The following is a 17472-nucleotide window of genomic DNA, read 5'->3' on the forward strand; positions in this document are numbered from 1 at the left end:
GTGGAATATTTCTCCTTATAACGACCATTATCTTGGTTTTTGCCGTGTTTATTTTAAGGCCCAATGGATCTCCTTCCCGAACTATGTCGTCTAGAAGTTCTTGAAGAGCCTCAGGGTTGTCAGCGATAATCGCAGTGTCGTCTGCATACCTAAGGTTGTTAATTGGGACGCCATTTATTTTCATGTCAATGCCTTTATCTTGTAGGGCCTTATCGAATATATATCCCGACTATATATTAAACAATAAGGGAAACAGTACACATCCCTGATGAACTCCACGTTGTACTGGTATTTCGTCTGTTTCGTCTTGCCCTAACCTTATGTATGCTGTCTGATTCCAATATAGTGTTTTTAAGAATTGGATATCGTTCTTGTCTAGACCTTTTTCTTGCAAGATGTTAAACAGCACTGTGTGTTCTACTTCATCAAAGGCCTTTTCGTAGTGGATGAAACAAATGTATACGTCTTTTTGTTGGTCACTATATTTCTGTAAAAGAACAGACAGGCCAAACATTGCTTCCCTGGTCCCCATTCCTTCACGAAAGCCAAATTGGTCATCATCTAAATCAATTACACATTTTTTGAATATTCTGTGTTGAATTATTTTAAGAAGTATTTTTAAAACATGGCTCATTAGGTTTATTAATCTGAAGTGTTCGCATCTTTCTGCGGTGTTATTTTTTGCGATAGGGACAAAAATTGACTTCAGCCAATAATGTGGGATCTCACTGCTTTTGTAGATTTGGTTTAACAGTCTAGTTAGCATAGGGATGTTTTCTTCATTTATCAATTTGAGCATCTCAACATGTATGTAATCACGAATACCCCGTAGCTACAGAACGGACAGACGAGACGTACTGTACTTCATCCGGGCCGCAGACTTTTCCTACTTTACTATTTCTTATAGCTCTCTCTACTTCCGAAATTAAGATATCAGTTGCCTCATCAAATCCATTTTTGATGTTGAAAACTCTAGGGATTTGCGGTGCGAATAGTTCTCCGACATATTGTTACCAGTGTTTGCAAACTTGATTTGCTTCCATTATAGGTTTAATTTATTTGTAAAGCAATGTTTCTATATGCAACATATAAAAGACAACCCTCGTACCGTGTTTACTTCTTGAGTCACTCTGTAATTATGGACACTCACGGTATACTGTTAGACCTGGCGCGATGTTTATTGTGCATGCCTCGAGATTTGATACACTATAAATAGCTGAGAGCTCGTGGAAGGCAATTTTATCATCTAGCTAACAGTCGAAAGGCTTAGAGACTGTGCAGACTCCACAGGATATGATACGGACCGAGATAAAGAAAGTCGTACCACGGTAGGTAGGTAGTTCCTGATAGTTTTCGCTCTATGATTTAAATAGTGGAGGTAAGTGAAATACAATACACGCCGTTTGTTTACAGACGATTTGAGATTGTAGCTACGACAGAAGTTACCATTAATAACGTTGATTTGAGTAGTTATAAAGTTGCATTTTGTTAGACTACTCTGTATCTTGTTAACGTTTTTTAGTTATTTTTTATACAAGGCGATAAAATGGTATTTTATAAAAAATCAAACAATATTAATTACCGTACAAAGGACCATACATCAGAGCACCAAGTCAGTAACTACGCGTTCACAAATACACTTCATAAACACTCTATTCAACCGTTCGTGTTTAATTAATCGCCCTGTATATAATCCGCGCTATTTCGAGTAATTCATTAGGAGTCGTTAATTAATTTTAAGTCGCTGCGCGAGACAAGGGCCTTGAGATCGGATTTGTTTAAAAGCCGTTAAAATTTGATGTACCCGCCTCAGAGTAGCAAAAAGACATGGCGTTTTTCTAAAACGCCTTCATCTTCTAAATTCAGATTGCTTTACTTTATTTTATTAGTGTTGGTGCTGTAAGAATTTCAATCTTTCATTTCGACCTCCGGCAAAAATTTTTTGTCTTAAAATCTTTGTTTTTAAGTTTTCTCGATGGAAAAATGTCAGACAAAAGTAAATTCATCGTTTAATTTAATAATGTAGTTTCATATTTTTAATGTCCCTTCTATATATCATTATTTGATGCTACAAAATATTTTTGTTTGAAATATAGATTTTAATTTTTATTTCTATATCATGGTTCTGAAAATAAAAAAGTATAAATTAATGTAAGTAAAACGCGTTCTTATGAGATTAAAAGCAGCCGATAAAAACGTATATTTTTAGTTAAAAACTCTATCACTAGCCAACATGGCGGAATTTTAATTCATTATTTTATAAAATTGGCATGGAGTAGACACAAATCATCTACATTATATCATATTTGTGTCTAAAAAGAGAGAAACTCGTGTTTCGAAAATGAATCGACAGTAAATGGAAACCTTGTTTCCAAAATGTTTCGATTTAGAATGGCACTGTCACCTGTCAACAAAGCCAATCAAAATTTCTGGTCAAAATAATGAAAAAACATTTTTATATTTACTCATTATAACACAATTAAAACATAAAAACATGTATTCCACTGTGGAAAAAAAAGAGAAAAAAAAATAAATCATCTCTGTAATGCGTATAATAAATTATTACAAAATCGCATAAGAAAAATATCTGTACTTGTACTCACCATATGTCCTTCCTTCTGCTTTTTTAGTTATAGTACTATAAAAAGTTGAAGAATGTTTAAAGGCAAAAACTGCAGAACAAAATCAAAACAATAAAGTAAGTTTATGGTCTCATATTTGACAGAATATCAAATAAATTATAAATTATGGAAACTTTTCAGGCACAAAACGGGTACGAAATCTTTGTAAATGTGAGTCACCTCTGTTTCTTAAAAGTTTCGAAAAATTTGTGACGCTAAGATCTTTATTGTTATAGCTTATGTAGCGAAACCATATTTTGGTAAAATGTTTCGAAACAAAAAGCGATTTAAGTATGTTATGAAACATATGTATCAAAAATGTGACGAAACTGTTTCGCAATGTTCCCCAGCAGAAATTCTGTTTAGGTTTTTTGTGTCTAAAAATGCTACTTGGAGATCCTCCAGCCTCCACCTGGGTACCTCAGCTAGAGACAAGCAACTCGTGGAAGGGTGTATACCCTCGTAGGTGGTAGATGTCCACTCCTCGGAGGAAATACTCTGTCCCCTCTACAACAGGAAAATACCCATGTATGATGAGTTGTGGACTGTATGATGAGTTATAATTCAAGGAAGGGTGTCACAATAGATCTTTAAGATCGTGCTCCTACTCCTCTTTAAGATCGTGAACCTCCTTCCTACTCATTCTACATTCTTCTAGCTACGAAATTGTGTAAAAGTCCTGTAAGGACATGTCACCAACAAGTTCAGCCCATTTTTGTAATCCAATTCCGCCTTAAGGCCAATCTCTCGTCCTTCTTTTATCGCTCCATAATAAACGGACAAAAAAAGCGACACGACTTGATTATTTATTAAATATTTACGACGAACACAGCCTCAAAACGGAATAAATAAAATAGTTTGGCGAATAAGAGGCGCGCAACCGCGATCGATTTAATCTCTTAAATATTTATGGGGCACCTGGAAGTGTTAATTAGTTTTCGAGCCGATACGGGGCGCGCAAAAAATGCGGCGCAAAGATAAAAAGCCGCTGGAAAAACGGCGTGGATAAATCATTTTCGTAAACCAGATATTACTCGCGCCGCTCGTACATAATGTGTCTTGAACGATGGGAAAGACGAGAAGAGTGACGAACGAGGTGGATGACTGATAATGAAGAGGAAATTTTGAAGCTAATTTGTCATGTCGACTTCGGGCAGAAGAACGAGAAGTGTTTCTAAAAATTATACGTTTATTTATACCTGTTCGAAAAAAAAACGGTGTCCAGTTGGTTGGAAAATGACGATCGATGACATTTCCCATATAAATTTACATATAAATTAACAGCTCTCTTTATTTCATAGCCATCGCTGACGCCGTTTTTTTTTCGATTATACGGTATATGCCAGAATTGACGAAATGAAGCAATGATTCATTTGTATATTCCTTATTCACTTTTGCCGTGCGTTTGGATGTCATGTTGTTTGTTGGCATTTTTAACCAGTATAGTGATGAGAAAATGCCAAGATCAAAGGCGTCCTGGTCTAGCTGTAGAGGATCCAAGTCTTGCACTTCTTTAATAGATTTTCCCTAGAGGCACTTTCTACATAATCATCATTTTCAGCTTATTCAGCCATTTATAATTATGGTGTAGCCTCCCTCAAATACTCTCTTTGTAATTGGGGCCATTGTTCTCTCTTAATCCCCCGTGGGTATCATTCTGTAATTTTTGTGGTCCATCTGTTATTCGTTCTTCTTGCCATTTGTCATGCCCATTGCCATTTGAGGGATTTGACTCTGCGGATGACATCTATTACCTGGGTCTTTTGTCGTAACCACTCTATTCTTTTAGGTCTCTCTTGATTATTCGCAGCATATTTCGTTCCATTGGACGTTGTGTGACCTGGAGTTTTTCTATGATGTCCGTTTTAGTGTTCAGGTTTCGCATGCATAGGTCATGACTGGTAGTAGATACACATTGGCCGAATTTCTTTCTTTAGATAGAATGGCATTCTAGATTTGAATATGCTTGAGTTTCTTCCATAAGTACTCCATGTTAACTTAATTATTCTGTTGATTTCTGGTACTAGAGATCTCGTGCTGTGTATTAGTTGTCCCAAATATATATATTCTTCTACTCTTTCCAGTGCTGTGTTATTAATTAGAATGTCTCTTCTTTCCACTAGTTCGTTGTACATTACATTTTTTGCTAAATTCATTTTGAGACCCACTCCATAGCTGGCTGAATTTAGTTCATTATTTTATTGTGCTTGTAGTTTTTCAGGACTACTTTTGGCAATTAGGACTATGTCATCAGCGAATCTTAGATGGTTAAGATATTCTCCATCTATTTTCAATCCCTTGTTGATCCAGTCCAGTTGACGGAACAGCTTTGGGGATATCGCATCTCCCTGTCAGACTCCTTTACCAGAATGGGAACTCTGATGTTGTTTTATATATTACTTATTATTACTTTTATATATTACTTATTATTATTACTCTTGCTTTGGCTTCTTTGTATATACTGGCGAGAGTTTCTATATAAGACCTGTCAATACCTTGTTTCGCTAGGGCTTCTATTATTGCCTTAGGATATGTCTAATCGAAACCCTTCTCAAAGCCTATAAAGGCTATAGTTAATGGAAATTCGTATTCTTTTGTTCAGCTGATAGTTTCTCTTAGTATATGTATATATGTGATCAATCGTGCTGAAGTAGCTTCTAAAGCCTGTTGTTTTTATAAAGAAATATTTAAGTATATAGTACTTTAAGTAATTTTATCCAAATGAAACTTCAAAGAAAGAAACAATATTTGATGAACATTTTTATTTTTCAATTCATTTTTTATTTTTATTGGATCTGTCATATTGGGTCTTGGTCTCAGTTTTGCATAAGTTTTGCACAAGTCAAGGTCAGATAAAAAGAAAACGAAAATTGATATAAATTTCTAGTACTGCGGATGAAAAATCAAAATGAATGTTAAAGTATAAAGGTACATTTATAACTGCCTCAAATGATAAATAATACAGGGTGGCCCATCGAAAACGTTCCGCAAGGCATAACGGCCAGAGTATTTTTTTTTCAAAAAATCCAAAAACACGTCAATTTTGTTTGTGAGGAGGACAACTTTTACCCCAAAAATGATTACAAAATCTTCAACCCTCTAAGCGGAGGTGTCATCCTTCAACTTTTTTCAAATGGGAAGGGGGGTCAAGTGGCGTCGCAATGAAAAGACCTTTCGATTCTCTATATTTCTCCGCCTCGTTTTTGAAAATCGGTCGAGTCATTGAGAAAATATGAAGGATTGAAATTTGATAAGTTTATTTAAACATTTATCAGAGTAAATGATAAGGATAAATTCCTTCGACCAATTTGAGATTTTTTCTTATTATTTCTAGACGTTTACTCATTTTTTCACTTGCCACAAGGTCAGGTGCGGTGGTTGCTAGATAGCTGTTCTGTAATTTGTGCGTTGAAGTTCTTCTCAATATCGTTAAACTGATCCACAATTGAATTTCGAAAAATACCAGCCCACACATTCAATTTCTGAGGGTTTTGTGTGCACCTCGTGAAAAACTTTGGGGTTGTCCTCAGCCCAGTACCGACAGTTGTGCCGATTAACTACACCGTTCAAAAAGAAAGTACACTCATCTGAAAAACACGCATTAAATAGAAAATTATTATCATTCGCCACTCGTTCAATAATAGTTTCACAAAATTGCAAGCGACGAACAAAATCGTCTTCGTTGAGTTCTTGTCCCAACTGAATTTTGTACGGGTGGAACTTGTGTTTTTTTAATATCCTTTGGACACTTGTACGATAAACACCGGGCTCAGTGGCTAATTTTCTTGTACTCAGCGTACTATCCATGGCAACTTGGCCCAATACGAATACCTCCATAGCTTCATTTACTACAGGATTTTTCCTCTGCCTCTTTTTATTCATAACGGAACCAGTTTCGCGAAATTATGCTACTAACTCGCAAACAATTTTGCCATAAAGGTGTTTGTTAGGATGGCGTTCATGGAGTATCTGCGCAACCCGATTGCCACATTCATTATTTTAAAAATAAAGTTCGATTATTTCCACTTTTTCTGCAAGTGAGTACACCATAATTGTTAAAAAGTTTAACGATATTGAGAGGAACTTCAACGCATAAGAACAGAACAGCTATCTAGCAACTATTGCACCTGATCGTTCAACCTTGTGGCAAGTGAAAAAATGCGTAAACATCTAATAAAAAGAAATAAGAAAAATAATAATAAGAAAAAACAGCAAATTGGTCGAAGGAATTTATCCTTATCATTTACTCTGATAAATGTTTAAATAAACTTTTCAAATTTCAATCCTTCATATTTTCTCAATGACTTGATCAATTTTCAAAAACGAAGCGGGAAAGTATAGAGAATAAAAAGCCCTTTTCAATGCGGTACCACTTGACCCCCCTTTCCATTTAAAAAAAATTGGGGGATGACACCCCCGCTTAGAGGGTTGAAGATTTTGCAATCATTTTTGGGACAAAAGTTGTCCCCCTCACAAACAAAATTGACGTGTTTTTGAATTTTCTGAAAAAAAATTATCCTGGCCGTTATGCCTTGCGGAACGTTTTCGATGGGCCACCCTGTATATCAATTCATATGTTATATATCTTTAGCTTTTTAGTGCTACAAAAAATATATATAAAATAGTAAACACCATAAATATTGAAATCTTATCAGAAAAGTCTATATTTGCAATAATATCAAACTTGTCAAGAAATATCAAAACTTCTAGATTATAAGCGACAAAATAACTGATCACGAAAAAATCTTTTTACTGGGAAGTTTATATCTAACTTTTTGTAAATATTCCAATAAAACGGAAATTAAGTAGCTTATACATACTTACAAAAATTTGACTGTCTTAATAACTATCCTAGTTTTCATCCCAATAATCATTGTCATTACAAACATTTTTCAAACTTTCAAACAAACAGAACCAACACAAAACAAATTTCATATACTTACAAAAAGTTGACTGTCTTAATAATTATCCTAGTTTTCATCCAATAATCATCGTCATTACACATATTTTTCAAACTTTCAAACAAACAGAACCAATACAAACCACAAACAATAACACGGCACGCGACCGAGACCCGTCTAACCTTACAACTATCTCTATTCGAAACGTCGTCGTGCTCAGCGTCGCGACGCACTTACTCGCGACGCCACAAAATAATCCAGACACCCGGAAACGCAGCTAAAAACAAAATAAAATGTGATCGACTTCCTCGCGGTTATTCTTGACGGGTCGCGCACATCGAAAATGAAATTCGGCACCGTTTATTTGGCGGGCGACGCGACCGATTTACGATGCAACAATCGTGGGAATCCAGCGTAAAAAACGATGAATTTGTCGATAAGAAAACGGAAATCGTAATTGACTGATAGTGATAAGGAGCTGAGAGAGACGCAGATGGGCCTCGTTGCAGGACAAGATGCGTACTGCTGTTGTTGCAGCGATGGAGAAATGGCAAAGGGTACCATGACGGTGTGTGTTGGTTGAGGAAGGTATTCGCGATGCGGTTTGGTGGTCGGTCAGATTGAAGTCGATGTCACGGGATTAGGTTCAGAGAAGATTTACATCTATCAATTTTGTAGAGGCAAGTCTTCGAACAACTTCAAACAAGAATTAAATATTCACATAATTTTCATGTTAAAATATACATTTTTATTGCAAACTTTAATGAGTTTGTAAAATTATTATTTTCTTTCGTTAAAAGTGGAAAATTTAATATTGTATTTATTAACAACTTTAGTTTTATAACAATGCCGTCATTAAAACCAATTCACATAAAAATACAAATGTAATTGTAAAAATACATTATTTTATGAATTATGCAAGTAAACTTGGTATGTACGTATAGTTTTATAGACAAAAATTAATAATATATATTGATTCACAGGTTACGAATTTTCGAATTTTTGATGCTACAAAAAATGTCTAGTACAGAAAATGTCCTAAATATGGGGCCTTTATCAGCTACCTACTTCAATATTTGCAAAAAATGTCACACTTGTCAGGAAATTACACTGTTGAAAAAGGATAGCCAAAAATAACAAACCCAAAACCAAGTCATTATGAAAAATTCTTGAATTCTTATAGTTCTTATCTATTCTTACAAATTATCTAAAAACATGGACACAAAACAAATTACAATATACTTACAAAAATTTGACTGTCTTAATAATTATCCCAGTTTTCATCCAATAGTCATCGTCATTACACACATTTTTCAAACTTTCAAATAAACAGAACCAATACAAACCACAAACAATCACACGGCACGCGACGATACACGTCTAACCTTACAAAATCTCTATTCGAAACGTCGTTGTCCTCGGCGTCGCGACGCACTTACTCGCGACGGCACAAAATAATCCAAACACCCGGAAACGCAGCTGAAAACAAAATAAAATGCGATCGACTTCCTCGCGGTTATTTTTGGCGGGTCGCGCACATCGAAAACGAAATTCGGGACCGCTTATTTGGCGGGCGACGTGACCGATTTACGATGCAACAATCGTGGGAATCGAGCGTAAAAAAACGATGAATTTGTCGATAAGAAAACGGAAATCGTAATCGACTGATAGTGATAAAGAGCTGAGAGAGACGCAGATGGGCCTCGTTGCAGGACCAGATGCGTACTGCTGTTGTTGCAGCGATGGAGAAATGGCAAAGGGTACCATGACGGTGTGTGTTGGTCGAGGAAGGTATTCGCGACGCGGTTTGGTGGTCGGTCAGATTGAAGTCGATGTCACGGGATTAGGTACAGAGAAGATTTACATCTATCAATTTTGTAGAGGCATGTCTTGGATCAACTTCAAACAAGAATTAAATATTCACATAATTTTCATGTTAAAATATACCTTTTTATTGCAAACTTTAATGAGTTTGTAAAATTATTATTTTCTTTCGTTAAAAGTGGAAAATTAAATATTGTATTTATTAACAACTGTAGTTTTATAACAATGCCGTCATTAAAACCAATTCACATAAAAATACAAATGTAATTGTAAAAATACATTATTTTATGAATTATGCAAGTAAACTTGGTATGTACGTATAGTTTTATAGACAAAAATTAATAATATATATTGATTCACAGGTTACGAATTTTCGAATTTTTGATGCTACAAAAATGTCTAGTACAGAAAATGTCCTAAATATGGGGCCTTTATCAGCTACCTACTTCAATATTTGCAAAAAATGTCACACTTGTCAGGAAATTACACTGTTGAAAAAGGATAGCCAAAAATAACAAACCCAAAACCAAGTCATTATGAAAAATTTTTGAATTCTTATAGTTCTTATCTATTCTTACAAATTATCTAAAAACATGAACACAAAACAAATTACAATATACTTACATAAATTTGACTGTCTTAATAATTATCCCAGTTTTCATCCAATAGTCATCGTCATTACACACATTTTTCAAACTTTCAAATAAACAGAACCAATACAAACCACAAACAATCACACGGCACGCGACGATACACGTCTAACCTTACAAAATCTCTATTCGAAACGTCGTTGTCCTCGGCGTCGCGACGCACTTACTCGCGACGCCACAAAATAATCCAGACACCCGGAAACGCAGCTGAAAACAAAATAAAATGCGATCGACTTCCTCGCGGTTATTTTTGGCGGGTCGCGCACATCGAAAACGAAATTCAGGACCGCTTATTTGGCGGGCGACGTGACCGATTTACGATGCAACAATCGTGGGAATCGAGCGTAAAAAACGATGAATTTGTCGATAAGAAAACGGAAATCGTAATCGACTGATAGTGATAAAGAGCTGAGAAAGACGCAGATGGGCCTCGTTGCAGGACCAGATGCGTACTGCTGTTGTTGCAGCGATGGAGAAATGGCAAAGGGTACCATGACGGTGTGTGTTGGTCGAGGAAGGTATTCGCGACGCGGTTTGGTGGTCGGTCAGATTGAAGTCGATGTCGCGGGATTAGGTTCAGAGAAGATTTACATCTATCAATTTTGTAGAGGCATGTCTTGGATCAACTTCAAACAAGAATTAAATATTCACATAATTTTCATGTTAAAATATACCTTTTTATTGCAAACTTTAATGAGTTTGTAAAATTATTATTTTCTGTCGCTAAAAGTGGAAAATTAAATATTGTATTTATTAACAACTGTAGTTTTATAACAATGCCGTCATTAAAACCAATACACATAAAAATACAAATGTAATTGTAAAAATACATTATTTTATGAATTATGCAAGTAAGCTTGGTATGTACGTATAGTTTTATAGACAAAAATTAATAATATATATTGATTCACAGGTTACGAATTTTCGAATTTTTGATGCTACAAAAAATGTCTAGTACAGAAAATGTCCTAAATATGGGGCCTTTATCAGCTACCTACTTCAATATTTGCAAAAAATGTCACACTTGTCAGGAAATTACACTGTTGAAAAAGGATAGCCAAAAATAACAAACCCAAAACCAAGTCATTATGAAAAATTCTTGAATTCTTATAGTTCTTATCTATTCTTACAAATTATCTAAAAACATGGACACAAAACAAATTACAATATACTTACAAAAATTTGACTGTCTTAATAATTATCCCAGTTTTCATCCAATAGTCATCGTCATTACACACATTTTTCAAACTTTCAAATAAACAGAACCAATACAAACCACAAACAATCACACGGCACGCGACGATACACGTCTAACCTTACAAAATATCTATTCGAAACGCCGTTGTCCTCGGCGTCGCGACGCACTTACTCGCGACGCCACAAAATAATCCAGACACCCGGAAACGCAGCTGAAAACAAAATAAAATGCGATCGACTTCCTCGCGGTTATTTTTGGCGGGTCGCGCACATCGAAAACGAAATTCGGGACCGCTTATTTGGCGGGCGACGCGGGCGATTTACGATGCAACAATCGTGGGAATCGAGCGTAAAAAACGATGAATTTGTCGATAAGAAAACGGAAAACGTAATCGACTGATAGTGATAAGGAGCTGGGAGAGACGCAGATGGGCCTCGTTGCAGGACCAAATGCGTACTGCTGTTGTTGCAGCGATGGAGAAATGGCAAAGGGTACCATGACGGTGTGTGTTGGTCGAGGAAGGTATTCGCGATGTGGTTTGGTGGTCGGTCAGATTGAAGACGATGTCACGGGATTAGGTTCAGAGAAGATTTACATATCAATTTTGCAGACGTATGTGTTTAAATAACTTCAAACAAGAATCAAAAAATGACTTAATTGTGATGTTAAAATATACTTTTTTTTATCGCAAAACTAAATTTGTTTGTAAGGTTATTATTTTCTTTTGTTAAAGCTGGAAAATTAAATACTGCATTACGTACTAACTGCAATTTTTTTAAAACATCATCATTAAAACCAACATTGGAAAAAATAGACAAAATTATCATCATCATTTTCAGCTTATTCAACAATTTCCAATTATTATGGTGTAGCCTTCCTCACATATTTAGATACTCTCTTTGTAGTTGGGCCCATTGTTATTGAGTATGTGGGCCCAAGTTATCCCTGCTAATTTCCTAATATCATGGTCCCATCTCAGGATTGGTCTTCCTCATGGGTACCACACTGTAATTTTTGTGGTTCATCTGTTTTCCTTTCTTCTTGCCATGTGTCCTGCCCATTACCACTTGAGGGATTTGATTCTGTTGATGACATCTATTACACTGGGGAACAATTTGAAAAATAATTTCTGTTGAGTTCGATATTTAAGCTGTTTTATAAGTAAATTGACATGCTAATTCCAAAAGTGTATTTAGTTTTTTCCTATCACGTCAAGTTTTTTCCCTACAGTTCTTGTGCATGCGACTACGCTTCGTAGGATTGAATGCGAATCACAGAAGTCACTTCTGCTCTCCTACCGGCGATTACGGCGAACATTCTTCAACTAGGAGTGGGGGTGTGAGTGCGTCATCCAAAACTAATTTATACGGTTCAGTCCCAATAGGTCATTCAGTTTATTTGCGCGAAGAATATGGCGATATAAAGAAAGTCATTGAATTGTTGCAATATAACATGCACCAATGGATCATCTGTGTTGACCTTAAAATGGTCTATTTCCTACTTGGTCAGCAACGCAGATATACCAAGTATCCCTGTTTTTTGTGCATGTGGGACAGCAGAGCTCGTGAGAAGCATAGGGTGTAATCGAACTGGCCGCCAAGATCTTGCCATTCAAACATTTTAAATCAGCCACTCCTTGTTGACAGAAAAAACATTATATTTCCGCCTTTGCATATAAAAGTAGGTCTCATGAAACAATTTGTGAAAGCTTTGTCAATTGAAGGAGATTGCTTTAAGTATATCATTTCGGCATTCCCTAGCCTGTCATATGAAAAGATAATTGCTGGTGTGTTTAATGGTCCACAAATTAGGCAACTCATTAAAGATGAACATTTCACTGAAACAATGACCGAACTTGAAAGGAATGCTTGGTTGGCTTTAAAAAGTATTGTTAAAGACTTTCTAGGAAATACACGGGCCCCGAATTATATCAAAATTGTTGAACAACTCTTGGAGAGCTTTAAGAAGCTTGGTTGCAACATGAGCAGCAAAGTGCATTTTTTACATAGCCATCTTCCTAACTTCCCAGAAAATCTTGGTGCTGTTAGTGATGAATAAGGCGAGCGATTTCACCAAGATCTGAAGGTTATCGAGGCGCGATATCAAGGCAGATGGGATGTCAGTGTGATGACTGACTACTGTTGGGGCATCAAGCGGGAATGCCCACAAATTGAACACTCCAGGAAAAGCTATAACAGGAAATTTTTACCATAATATCCTTTTTTATTCTTTTTTGTATGAACACAATTTAACTTTTAATATATTAACCTCTGTATGAATAAAATATTCTAATCTATTTGGTTAGATCTTACCTTATTTCCCTTTGTATGTGCGCTTTTAAGGTAAAAGGAGGGGTATGCTGTAGCTTAAAAACTTGACGTAATAGAGAAAAACTGTAATATTTTTGAATTCAGAGACCAAAAATTAGTCAAAAACAGGTCACAGATCCAAGTGAACAAAATTGCTGTTCCCTAGTGTTATCTGGGTCTTTTGTCGTATCCACTCTATTCTTTTACGGTCTTTCTTGGTTATTCCCAACATATTTCGTTCCTTTGAGGGTTGTGTGCTACCTGTAGTATCCTTATAATGTGTCCAAGTTTTGCAGGCATAGGTCATGACTGGTAGTACACATTGGTCGAATGTTTTCTTCTTTAGATAAAGTGGCATTCTCGATTTGAATATGACAAAGTTATATTTATAGATAAAAAAATATGTATATATCTTAAATATGTCTATGAAAATATCAGTCAAAAGTGTTCTAGGACACTCTATTATTTCTTCATGTGGATTTTAGAGCTTTTAATAAATTAATTCATTTGTATGTATTTTAAATTAAGCTGTAACAGGAATTTAAATCATCTCTGGCGCTCTTGTGAATAACCACTAGATCATGTTTTTTAATTATTCTTTAACAACGGTCTAACTGCAATATCTCTTTCAGCTTTTCGGCATACAGGCTTTAACTTAAGGGACCCTGTAATTATCTTCAAGGCGGCTTGCACGAATAAAAAATATCTTTCCGAACTGTATAATTGAGCTATCTATACGGCATCATAATAAGCAAGATAGATGCATTTGATCCTTTAAACGTGTCTTTAGATTATCAAGAAAATATAATATTTTTTTTGTAATCTCAGCATATTTTTGCAATTTAAATTTATTGTACAGGGTGGGTCAAATTCGACGCTTTTAAATGGAAACACCCTTTATAGGAGATAGGCGAAAACTAATATCGGTGTCTGGAGCTCAATTTTCATCAAAAACATGACGGTGAAAACGGTACATCAATATCTGTTACCGTTTCGGAGTTACAGGGTGTTTATCAAAAATGTGCATTTTTAACAAATCGCTGTAACTTTTTTGATATGGAAAATTTTGTATTTCTATGAAAACATTTCCAAAGCACCTTTTTGCTTAGAACTTAATGGTTTAAGTATAATTTTTTTAAAATTAATAATTTAAGAGTTATCAACAGAAAAATTTATTTTTTATTTGGGACACACCCTATATTTTTAATTAACTGAAAAGAATTTAAAATTACCTTTCCAAAAATATAGCACACTTGATATTTTGTTATAATCCCCTTCGAAATACAGAATTTTTAAAAGTTCGCCACTTTTAACTGGTAGGCTTTGGACCCCGTATTGATGATATGCCCTTAATGGAACTCGAAAACATATTTTTCCAGCAAGGCGAAGCGCCGCCTCTGAACGCTGAAGTTATCAGCAAATTTTTGCAGCCAATTTCAAGAATAATTGAAGAGCTAACCAAGATCCCAGCCGTTGGCCGTCGAGGCCGCCTGACTTAGTGCCCATGGATCTAATCCTATATATATTTGCGGGAGAATAAAGGTTCCTTATTCTTGCGTATAATCTAGACAAGAATTAGAAATACTTAGCAGTTATGAGAGGGTATCTTTCACCCCCACCGAGTTAATGAATTCCGCGAGAAATGTTCAAAAACTGCCCGGTCTGTCCATAACAGAAGACTGTCGACAGTCAAACACCTGTAGCAAAATCTCATATCTTGGTTTGCTATTTATTTTTATTGTTATTAGATATAGTTTTAATGTGTTGATGTTGGTTAAAATTGTTTTAAAATGTTATAAATTGTTATAGAATTCTGCGTCTCTCATAGCAAATATTATTTTCGTTTTAATTGATGCTCACAGCTACATTTTTTTGCATTACAGCCGGTGCCGTTCAAAGCCTACTTATTTAAAGCGGGCGAATTTTTATATACTCTATATCTCGAAGAGGAATCGAGCAAAATATCAAGTGTGTTATATTTTTGGAAAGGTAATTTTAAATTCTTTTCAATAAATTAAAAATATACAGGGTGTCCCATATAGAAAATCAATTTTTCTGTTGATAACTCTTAAATTATTAATTTTAAAAAAATTATACTAAAACAATTAAATTCTACGTAAAAAGGTGCTTTGGAAATGTTTTTATAGAAATACAAAATTTTCCATATCAAAAAAGTTACAGCGATTTGTTAAAAATGCACATTTTTGAAAAACACCCCGTAACTCCGAAACGGTAACAGATATTGATGTGCGGTTTTCACCATCATGTTTTTGATGAAAATTGAGCTCCAGACACCGATATTAGTTTTCGTCTATCTCCTATAGAAAAGGGTGTTTCCATTTAAAAGCGTCGAATTTGACCCACCCTGTACACCTTTAAGAGTCCATTTCACTAATTCGAAAAAGTAGCAAAATACGCGTTCTGAATTTAACGTTTTATGTAAAACTCGCTAGGTATTTTTACACAAATGAAGAAGGAAATTAAAGATAACGGATTATACTATATCCGTATTGTAGCACATTTTTTGACAACTTCTTTATTTTTAAGATTTTGATGGTCAAACATCAACAAAATATTTCTTTTGTTTGGACTAAATTTTCTCGAAAATAAAGACATAATTTAAAATGCTGTTACAATGCGGAAATAGATTGAAGTTTAGTGAATACAGAGATATATAATTTAAATGGTTTTGTAACAAATTGCTCGCTCTTGAATGCTGAAGCTCCGCAAACCTTAATCAAGCCTTAATCAAAGCACGTGTGTTTTGAATTTTGTGTGTGGCCATAGACTTAAAATAAAATATAGACTACACTATTTACATCTCAACGCGGACAAACAACCTTTTTTGTACACATGTTTACTTCTGGGTACAGTCGACCGAGCCTAACATCCAGCCTATGTTGACTCTTCTTTACTTATTATCAATATTTTTTCTTGTTATAACATATATTGAGATATTAATACTACAGTTTAATAAAGTAGGTTTTAATATTCCATAGATGTATTAAATAGTAATATACTACTAAATTATAAGTCGGATACTGTTTAATAAGGATAAGTTCTTTACAATATGACAACACCGATTAGAGGCGAGGGAGCCTATTCATTCATTTATTACCTGTAGTACGTGTCGCACGTGTGCGGTAAAGCTTTGTTGCCGCTATCTCCCGGCTGTATTAACGCATTTTCTTAGCTTGTAGTCCTTAAGTGTTTATTTTATTGACTTTTTCTGTTCAAAACTATAAAATATGGTTCGCCAGTGCCAAATTTGCAAGAAATTTGACTTAAATAATGAATTTAAGTCTTGAAACGTCTTTTGACCGGTAGGCAACTCTCAATTTACCATTGGCAGTCAGTGGCGTTGTTGTAGAAAGGCGCTTATTTAGATAATATTTTAGTAAAATGTAAAATCTGAATTTTTTCTTTTACATTACATTATTTACTTACTTACATTGTAACAAAATCATAATTATAACCCTGTTAATAATTAATAATGTTTTTATTTAAAATATATTCCGGTTTATTCTAAAATTATCTTCAGAATCTAAAATAACATACAAGAATTTTAAAATGATATTACATTATGAAACAATATTTTTTAATATACCGGGTCGTCTCAAAAGTGGCTCAACCCTATAACTTTTTTTATTTTTTCAGATAAAAAAACAGATTTGTATGTTAGTAGGTATATGACATAAATTAGGATTTATTGACGTATTCAATTGTTTTTGGTCTCTTCCTGTTTCACTGAAATGATTACATCTTTTGATTTTTAAAGGCACCCTCGGTATATTGCTACTTTATTCGATAAAAAATGACACTCTGAATAGAATGACATATCATATGTCAACTTTTTGACATTGTCGCTTAAAAAACATGTCCTATTTTAAATTTCAATCCAGTTTTTTTCAATCCACTAAGTTTTAATCAAGGAGCCTTGGAAAAATAGTTTTGATCGTCTAATAGGTT

At 34.8% G+C, this 17472-nt stretch overlaps 1 protein-coding gene across 10 annotated transcripts in view; it reads right to left on the minus strand.

Moving 5' to 3' along the window:
• Window positions 1-17472, minus strand: part of LOC115880989 (tensin-1-like) — a 458204-nt gene that overhangs the window by 177591 nt on the left and 263141 nt on the right. The window contains exon 1 of one of the 10 annotated variants that reach the window (XM_030898397.1): window positions 8769-8916. The exons of 7 other annotated variants lie outside the window; for them this stretch is intronic. The gene's annotated coding sequence lies outside the window, so the exon portion shown is untranslated. Of the gene's footprint in view, window positions 1-7445; window positions 7463-7564; window positions 7893-8768; window positions 8917-17472 lie in introns of those variants that run through there. 2 more of the 10 variants (XM_030898404.1, XM_030898412.1) reach the window with 2 other exon arrangements.

The sequence above is a fragment of the Sitophilus oryzae genome, unplaced genomic scaffold (assembly GCF_002938485.1).
Source record: "Sitophilus oryzae breed Bouriz unplaced genomic scaffold, Soryzae_2.0 scaffold_1107_pilon_pilon, whole genome shotgun sequence".
Lineage (NCBI taxonomy): Eukaryota > Metazoa > Arthropoda > Insecta > Coleoptera > Curculionidae > Sitophilus > Sitophilus oryzae.